The sequence below is a fragment of the Mastomys coucha genome, unplaced genomic scaffold (assembly GCF_008632895.1).
Source record: "Mastomys coucha isolate ucsf_1 unplaced genomic scaffold, UCSF_Mcou_1 pScaffold22, whole genome shotgun sequence".
Classification (NCBI taxonomy): Eukaryota; Metazoa; Chordata; class Mammalia; order Rodentia; family Muridae; genus Mastomys; species Mastomys coucha.
In genome coordinates this window covers 230,320,001-230,329,216 of record NW_022196905.1, presented here as the reverse complement: position 1 = coordinate 230,329,216, position 9,216 = coordinate 230,320,001, and the positions used below count along the sequence as shown (strand labels likewise).

The window sequence follows — 9,216 nt, the reverse complement described above, 5'->3', positions numbered from 1 at the left end:
ATGTGTCTAAGTCAAAGCTTATAATAATAATAATAATAATAATAATAATAATAATAATAATAATAATACATTTATGAATATTTAAAGGACATGACAGCCTTGTGTGTTGCATGTAAATGCTGTAGGCATGAGATCCCAGGAAAAGTGCTGCTCTTGTCTGAGAGACACTACTGCCTTTCAGAAGCTTGAAGCAGAGGTCGCTTCCAAGAACCCTACCTGCTGAAAGGGAGATTAGCAGATGTTGGAGGGGTGCTAAAGTTGGGCTAGACCCTCCTTGAGGGAAAAGGGGACTTCTGTTCAATGTCAGTCTTACAAACATGCCAACTGTAACCAGGCAACATCTCACAGAGCAAGGGGGACAGGACTCTGCCAGACCGGACCACTCCTCCTTTCGCCCAGAGCTCTGTTGCAGAAGAAGGCCCTTTTCCTGAAGCACGAGTGAAAATAAAGTTCCCACAGTGGGCCAGGTGCTGTGGTTAAGTGCCTTGCAAGTAACAGCTCACTTACTCCCAGGTAGGCAGAGCTACCTGACAAGCAGGGAAGAGGTTACACAAATACACTGCTCTGTGTTCCTGTGTGGACGAGGTTTGTGATCCAGCTAAACATCAGTCCAAGTTTTGTGCACAGGAGAGAACAGAGCCCCAGCCCCAGGCAGAAGCCTCTTAGAATTGTGTTCAAGCTCTGTGCTGAAAGTTCACTCCCAGGAGCCAAATGCCGGCCTCCAACCCACAGCAGCTAGAGTCTGCTCAGAAACTCAGAACCTATGGCCCTGCCACATAAAGAAGTACCACCTTAGGGATGTGTGGCATCATGGAGCCTTGGGCTTATGGACTGGATGTTTGTGTCACCCTATCCTCCTAATTCCTGTGCTGGTACTGGTCCTAGAGATGGCACTGGGGGGTGACTGGAGCATGAAAATGAAGCCTCTTATGTGAGACAGAAGGTCCTAGTTTATCTCCAAAGGACTCAGCAACTCATTGAGCACTTTCATCCCTTTGTGTGTGCGCGTGTGCGCACGGGCGTGTGTGTGTGTGTGTGTGTGTGTGTGTGTGTGTGTGTGTGTGTGTGTGTGAGTATATACCCAGAGAAGAGAGGCCATTAACAAACCTAGAAAGAGGTCTCTCAGGAGATAGGCCAGTCTCCTAGCACCTGGCCTCTGACTTTCCCAGCCCCAGAGAAAGTAATGCTTGCTGTTTGAGCTGATGGGCTGAATGGACTGTGGCATCCGTTCCCTCCCTAGCCGTGAGGTGGGGCTTCCAGGGTTCCTGCTTAGGAGCTCTGCCTATCCACAGGGAGAACGGCCTGAGCTGCTGAGGGATAGGCCTGCGGCGAGGTCCTGACATGCCATCCTAGTGAATGTCAAACACCATTGCTCATATTACTGTCACAGCAACAGTGGAAGACACCAGGACACAGAGTACCCTTGACAAGCAAGCTTAGGAATCAAGTCTATGAGCAAGTGGTGGTTTTCCCACAGACATCCTGCTTTAAAGCTGTGGATGCCCAGGGGTGGAAAAGAAAATGGCAGGCCTGGTCTGCTCCTCACCCTCATAAAATTTGCATCCAGCAGGGAAGCAATAGGCAAGTAAGGGACCTCATGTTCCAGCAGAAGCTGTAAAGATCATGGAGAAGAATGTTGGGAAGAACCTGGAGTGAGACACGGTTCAGCAGAGGCCTTCCGGATGACCTGGGATGTTCAGCCTTAAGTGACATCAGAGATTCCTTGAGAAGATGAGGCAGGTGCCAGAGAGTAGACGATGGGATGACGGTGAGCCTTCTGAGATGAACGTTTATGACTTGCAAAGGCCCTGAGCTTGAAGTAGCCGAGCCAGAGCTGAGACGTATGAGGAAGTCTAGCCATACAGAGCCTGGAAGATGCCTAGGAAGTTAATGTTCCATCCTGACAGAAAGGAACTATGTTCCTGAAAGGACAAGGCTGCATGAGAGTCTCAGAAGGAACTCAGTGTACAGAACTCAAGCCACAGGAGCGAGAGCAAAGGACACCCAACTGGAGAATGTCAAAGGAATCCAGGTGAGGGGCATGTGTGGCTCAGATGGACATGGTGCAGACAGTGAAAAGTGACCCCATATGGGATGGGTGCTGAAGGACTAGTGGACAGACATGTTGACATATTAGATACAGAGTGTGGCTACTTGAGCAGGACATGAAGACAAATCAGGACGAGCTATCTGCTTGACCCTAAGCTTGCTAAGCCCTTTTGCTGCTTCCTGGGATAGATAATGGGTCAGGGAGAAAAGCGGGAGAATTTGGAGGATATTCAAGCTGAGACGTCTGTGAGACATTTGTGCATTACTGGACAGTAGTATGTGATGGCCAGGGAGAGTTCTAGATTTGAATTTCCAGTTTTAGATAAAAATGTCAAGTATTCTGGAGCTACGGTAGCTGATAACACCACCCATAGTGACAGAATGGTCTGATAATGAGGGCCTGCAGTCAAACAAACAAACAAACAAAAAACATGCCAGATACATCTTTTACTTAGACCTCCTTCTTGTATTTGCTCACAGAAATGTTTTTCAAACGTACTATCGATTAACATCCCAGGCAACCAAGCAGGTCAAGAGTCACCTAGGGTCTTCAGGGATGAGTGGAATCTGTGTGCCATTGGCCCAGGAGAGCATCTGGAGCAGAGGTCATCTGGCTTCTGCAGTAGCATACCAGAGAGAGTGTGCTTTTAGCCTTGTGGCCATAGGGTGTGTGTTGCAACTTCTGACCTCTGCCACTATAGCACAGGAGCCTCAGACAACATGTAGACACCTGGGCCCAGCCATGCTCCAGTAGCACCACAGGCCAGATGTGGCCCATGGGCCTGTAGGTGTTGACGTCACTCCCTGATGCCCAGATAAGGAGATCCGAAGAAGGTAAAAGGCAGAAAGAGAAGGGAGACTAAGAGCGTGGGAGAGGTGAGTGTTCAGCACCTGGAGGAGATCCAGGAGATAGCCAGAAGGAAGCAGACACTCTCCTTGAAGCATGGATCATCTCAACTACCTGGGTATCCTAGTTTGGTTTACTGTTGCTGTGATGAAACTCCATGACTGAAGTAACTATGGGCGGGAAGGGTCTATTTGGCTTACACTTCCATATCACCACCGTTCATCATTGAAGGAAGTCAGGGTGGGAACTCGAGCAGGGCAGGAACCTGGAGGTAGGAGCTGATTCAGAGGCCATGGAAGAGTGCTGCTTACTGGCTTGCTCCTCATGGCTTGCTCCAGCCTGCTTTCTTATAGAACCCAAGACCACCCTAAGGATGGCACGGCCCACAGTGGGATGAACCCTCCCCCAGCAATTGCTAATTAAGGACATTTCTCACAGCTGGATCTTTCTGTTGAGGTTCCCTCCTTTCAGATAACTCTAGCTTGTGTCAAACTGACCAAAAATTAGCCAGCACAACCTTATCCTGAGTGACGGCTGTCTGCCTCACTGAGAGGTCACCTACCCATATTCTGAGGAGAATACAAGAAGATAAGCCTGCAGCCGGGTTCTGCCTCCCTTCTGCACAGAGCTATACCAAAGCCCACCTCCCTCCCATACTCAGCCTACGACTAGACTATATGCCTTCCCCAGTCTCTGTCCCTCTGCCAGCTATGCTTCCCCTCCCTCTGTCCCTGTCACGTGAAAAGGGAACTTGGCCAGGAAACAGCTGATCAGAGAATTAACAAATGCCAGCATCTCTGGTGCCCACGACAGCAAGGAGGGATCCAAGAAGACACTGATATTTATTTATCTCGCGTTTTCTCTCAGATCTAGCGATGTGACAATAACACATGTCACTGTCAGTCGAGGCCCTGCTGGCAGGCAACACCTTGAAAACTATGCTGAGGTTCAGAAAATAAACAGCAGCCACTCTGATTCCAGTGATAAGACGCTGGTGTAAGGCAAGCCTCCTGGGATCCATAATCTGGAATCGTCAAGGGATTGGAATTGTCTGCCTTTTTGATAAAAGATGTCAGCTCCCCTTCTGGGTCTGGAACAGAAAGAAGCCTTCTGATTCTGACACTACTTGTGTGTCACCAAGTCTGTGGAAAAAAAAAAATCTCGATTATGGTAAATGTACTTCCTGTGCCCATCAAAGTCCTTAATTTTTTTTTTTCAGGAGAAAACTCAGCCAAATTGGAGTAAGGAAAGTACACAGTCCAAAGGTCGTGTTCTGCCTGGAGAGGCTACTCCATGCAGATGGAAGGTTCTTGATTGTGACCTCATTCAAAGGCCTTCAAAAACCACTCCAGAATTGGCAATTATTATCTCTTTAAGAGGATCAGGACTCATTAACCCTGAGAGAGATAATTCGGCTGTTCGTGGTCTGTGGTTGTTGTATGGTTTATTTTGCCTTGAAAAAATGCTACAATTTCTATTTCTTCCTCAGCTGAAGTTCAACAAAGGAAAAAAAAATTAGCCCTACAAGGAATTAGCAGCAGACTGCCTCACACATAAGAAACCTCAAAGAAATAAATATTTATTGAATGAGAGCCTGAATATTAAATAGCCACCAAGAACCAAGGTAAGAAATTAGATCCAAACGGAAAAGCCAAGTGACATCAGAGACTGCTGACTGGAGCAAGCTAGAGCACAGGTGTGCTCACACCCATCACCTCCAGGACACTACCAAAAGTCATTCATTCACCTAACAAACAAGCATGGTACATCCGGTCCATTCTGGATTCCCCAAAGTGTACTGAGGTGGTACAGAGCAGGAAGCCACGGCCTCTTGTCACTGAAAGCAACTCTTTATTGGGTAGGAGAGAAGGAGAAGGCAGAAGAATCTAAGGGCATGAATGACCACAGATTTACTATGAATCCAAGCACTGCCTCCCAGACTATCTTTTTGAAGGTTGGTTCCCAGCTGGTGGCAATATTTTTGAAGGCTGTAAAAACTTGGAGAGGTGAGGTCAAGCTGGAAGAAGTGTGTGTGTGTGTGTGTGTGTGTGTGTGTGTCTGTGTCTGTGTGTCTGTGTGTGGTGGGGGCATCATATATTATCAGTGCCTGTCTCAGTACCTGCTTCCTGTTCAGGCATGAAGAGAAGAGTGTCCTCTACCACATGTTCTAGTCACCATGCACATGGAGTCAGGCACCATGGAGTAGGAATGCCCTCCCTTCCCTCCAAGAGCCACAAACTATCTAACAAGACTCCAGTGCTTTCTTTGCATGGGAAATTGCTAAAATGATATAGACTATTTCAATAGCCCTTGGCTTACTTCTGGATCTTGAACGTAAAACCCTATTGCAGAAGACACAACACACTTTAGACACAAGACTTGGAGGAATCAAGCTGAAACTGACAGGGAAGCATCCTTCCTGAGGACTAGATCTCATAGTATCTTAAGAAGCACAGTAAGATGCTGAGGGAAAAAGTCAGTCAATAGTCCTACCCAGCTATATGTCTATGAGCCACAATGACTGGCTTGACAAGTTAGCCTCAATGGTACAATAGTAACACTTTTATCTCAGGGCAATCAACAGCTGTCCAATTGGAGTTAAGGAAGGTCTACTCAATAGGAGGGAGCCATATTTGGTACTATAAACCTAGACAGATAACTATGACTGCTCATCATAGACCCTAGTGCCAATGCTACTACTTCTGTTTTCCTAAACCAGTGTAACTTTTACCTGTATTACAAATATTCATCCTTATACACAGAGATACCTATAGGTCTCACCCCTCATTAATGAAGTTTCTTTTTGTAGCACGTGGAGACTATTGCAGAGATCCAAAATTGGTCAGAATGCGGAGAATACATTCTGGTGGAGTGCCCATTTGGTGCGTCTACAATTCAACCATTAGGCTCAGGGAACATCATAGAAAAGAGTACAAAGACTGTAAAAGCCACGCCCTGACACCTGCTGTTACATGATGTCTTAAGACATAACAGGGAAGCTGTACCAAGGAAACCTCAAAAGTATGCTTACCTAAACAGGACTTGCATCATAGTAACATCAGTTGACATGTCACTGTGGATGGAGAAAATTTCATAAGGTCTCGCTCCTGGATGAAGAGCTACCAGCAATCAATGGCTGAAAAAAGAGGGAGGAGCCGTTTTCTCCAGGGACCAGTTCCCTGATAGGAAATCAAAGCCTAGATGGTCTTCTCTAAACACCATGTAAGTATGAATAACACTAAATGGACGCAAGAGATTATATATTCATACATAATTATTATGTATATATGTAATTAAAGAAGAGGTCATGAACTTGAGGAGGAGGTGGGGTGTGGAAGGAGTTGGACCAGAGAGAGGGAGGAGTGGAAATTATGTAAATACAGTACTCATGTATGAAATTATCAAAAATTACAATTAAAATTTGAACTAAAAAGGAAGGGGGCCAGAGGTGACAGAGAGTGTTATAGCTAAGAGAAGGCTGCTTGCCCAGCATTCGTGAAGAGTTGAGTTCACTCCTCAGTACTGATAAAAGAAACAAGCCAAATCAAAACAAAAACTAAAGGTTTGTTTGACATAAGGCATCCTGCTTCCCAGATCTTGTGTTAATAGGAGTTGGCTTGCCTGGAGCAAGCCAACACTGCAGGCTTTGGCTAAATGGCTACCATGCCTCATATTATTAAGAGGATTTGCCATTATGTATGAAGGTAGATGAGGGTCTCCATTCTTTCTGGAGTCATTTCCGGCAGCTGCTGGACCTACACTAGCCCAGCATCCATCCATCTTGATGAGAAGCGATTGCCTCAGTTCAACCAGCGCAGGCGTCACCCTGCGCCATTTATTTATTTTAACAAGTTCATCAGAGCACACATGGCTGGTGTGTCACCACCATGCTGCTTTTCTTCGCTGTCTGTGCTAATTGTATAAATATGCCCAGAGGCTTGATAGAACTCCTAACACAGCCTACCATTAGTGGCCCACTCAGGGAGTGTGCTGTGGCTATTTCAAAGCAGGGCATGTTTCTCTTGAGGCTGGCAGTCTCTAGTTTCTTGATTACATTTGGATGCTGAGCCTTTTTGAAGCACTTTAGACACAGGAGGAAGGGTTCTGCAAAAGGCAGCTGTCTCTGCTTGCACTCTAGCTCCAGAAAATACCAAGTCTTATCCCTACCCGCTTCTGTCTTGGGATTATGTTGTAAGGCCAACTTAGGGCTCGAGGGCTGGCCACCTTGAGGGCTGAATGCTTCTGCCAGGCTGTGCTCAGACCACTGTCACTAGTGATTGATGGTAAGGTGGCGGGAGGCTGTTGGACTGGGGCCAGTCCTTGGGAACAGATGATAAATTTGGGACCCATATCACAGGTGGTGGAGAAGAGGGTGAACTGAAATAAATATGACCAAGTTTTATTTTGAAAGCAGGAGTTTGGGGATTTCCTGGTTCATGCTGGGGGCCTCCTTGGGTTTAAGCCCCCTGTCTCCTCCACATCCACGTTCACATCCCGACCTATAAATTTCATTTTAATAAAAGAGGTGTCTAGCCAAGAGATGGAACAATTTTGAAGGCTACAAATGTCTCCCTGGCTGACCCCCATTTCATCTCTAGCTCTAGATGTCCCCTCTGTGTCATGGGTATGCCAAAAACAAAACAAAACAAACAAGCAAACTACAACAAAACAAAACAAAACAAAACAAAAAAACCAAAAGCACAAAAGCAATAGACCACTGTGCTTTGAAACATCCTGACTTGGAACAAATCAGCCTGAGGAGGGACTCTTGACTTGGAGCTGGGATGATAGGCTGAGGGGAATGGAAGCCCAGAACCCAGAGAGGCATGGTCCGGGACAGTAGCCAGAGAGCCCAGACCACTGTCTTCAGCTACCCTGACTCATCTCTCACACCCCACCCCACCCGAACCCACTGGAGTCTCAGATCCACCTGTTGGCACAGCTGTGAAGCATCTTGATGTCGCGTTCCTAATGGGCTTCCCGAGCTCGAGTTACAGCTTGGGCTGGGGCCCTGACCAAACCCGGGAGAGGCATCTTCTAGGTCTTTCTGCTCACGGCTGGATTTCTACTCCCCAGTGCTGACCACAAGCTTCCTGTTCTAGGGCCAACCTCCTTTGCCACCAGCCTTGCCAATATGTACCAGAAGCAAGTCCTTGGACCCACGCCAGCCCTCTTTCAGATGGCACTCACCCCACAAAGCACTTAGCATTTTAACTTCACGAGTACAGGAGACTGCCCCCGGTATGTGAAGCATGTCACGTACCACGCAAACCTCTGTCCCTAAGGCCTCTTTTCATGCAACCTGTCACTACGTCATCCTGTGGCCAAAACCCCTAGGGTGTGACCACCCTCCAATGTGATCCTTGCTCCTCTGACCTTTGTTCACACCCTGGAATCTCTTATGGATGAAATGTATTTATAGTTAGAGTTTTGCTGAAGCACCTGGCTATGATCCAACCATTTGGAAGGTCAAGGCATGGCATGTTAGAACCATGTAGGTTGTGTAGTGAGTTCAAAGCTTACTTGGGTTCTAACCCTTTCTCTGACACCGCTTCCACCTCAGATTTGTATTTGAAAGGGGTGATGGAAAACATTCACCTTTTAAACGACAATGATGTCCTGAGGTCATCTTTTCAGATAGGTGCATTCCAATGCAAAAGTTAAAAACCACTTATCCCCCTCAGAAGGTAAGTGAGTATGAAGCAGGCCAAAGAGAGGCTACACGGTATGCCAGCTAAGAGCATACCATGGCTGAACCCAAATCCCAGCTTTGGCTAGAATGGTGAGCTTAGGATGGAACACATAGGGCTGATGTCCCTCAGTGTGGGAGCACCATAATTGGGGTGCTCCAGACTTCTGGGGTGCCCATACCTTCTGTAACAACAGCTCGAAGAGCTGGGTCACACCTTGTTTTCCCTAGTGAAAACGTTGGCTGTGGGCACTCTGCACCTCTTACCACGGCTCTCAGGCTGAGCTGGCCTGTCTCTACGCAGTTTTTGCAGTGTCTTTCTGTGCCCTTTGTCACTACTATTGACCTGTACCCCCAAGCTGCCTGCTTGGCTCATGCCTTGAAGCTTCTGTTTATGTCCTGCCCTCTGCCAAATGGTTCTCTTGTCCTTGAGGCAAACCCTGGTGTTCACAGGCTTTTGTGGATATCAGCCCCTCAGTGTGTGCTACCGGCACGTGTCTTCAACCCCAACATTCTGTAGGCTGAAAAAGACAGATCAAGAGTTCAAGGGCAGCCGGGCAGTGGTGGCGCTTGCCTTTAATCCCAGCACTTGGGAGACAGAGGCAGGTGGATTTCTGAGTTCGAGGCCAGT

General features: G+C 47.2%; 2 long non-coding RNA genes across 2 annotated transcripts in view; one reads left to right on the top strand and one right to left on the bottom strand.

The window, feature by feature from the left end:
• Window positions 1-3,713: 3,713 nt before the first annotated feature.
• LOC116067931 lies at window positions 3,714-5,863 on the bottom strand. Its single transcript, XR_004109355.1, has 2 exons — window positions 5,678-5,863; window positions 3,714-4,038 (listed from the first exon to the last, which is right to left on the bottom strand). It is a non-coding gene; the product is annotated as an uncharacterized LOC116067931 (long non-coding RNA).
• The window catches only part of LOC116067930, an 8,236-nt gene continuing 4,767 nt past the window's right edge, over window positions 5,748-9,216 (top strand). Inside the window, exon 1 of the long non-coding RNA XR_004109354.1 lies at window positions 5,748-6,118. This is a non-coding gene — a long non-coding RNA (uncharacterized LOC116067930). The remainder of the gene's footprint in view (window positions 6,119-9,216) is intronic.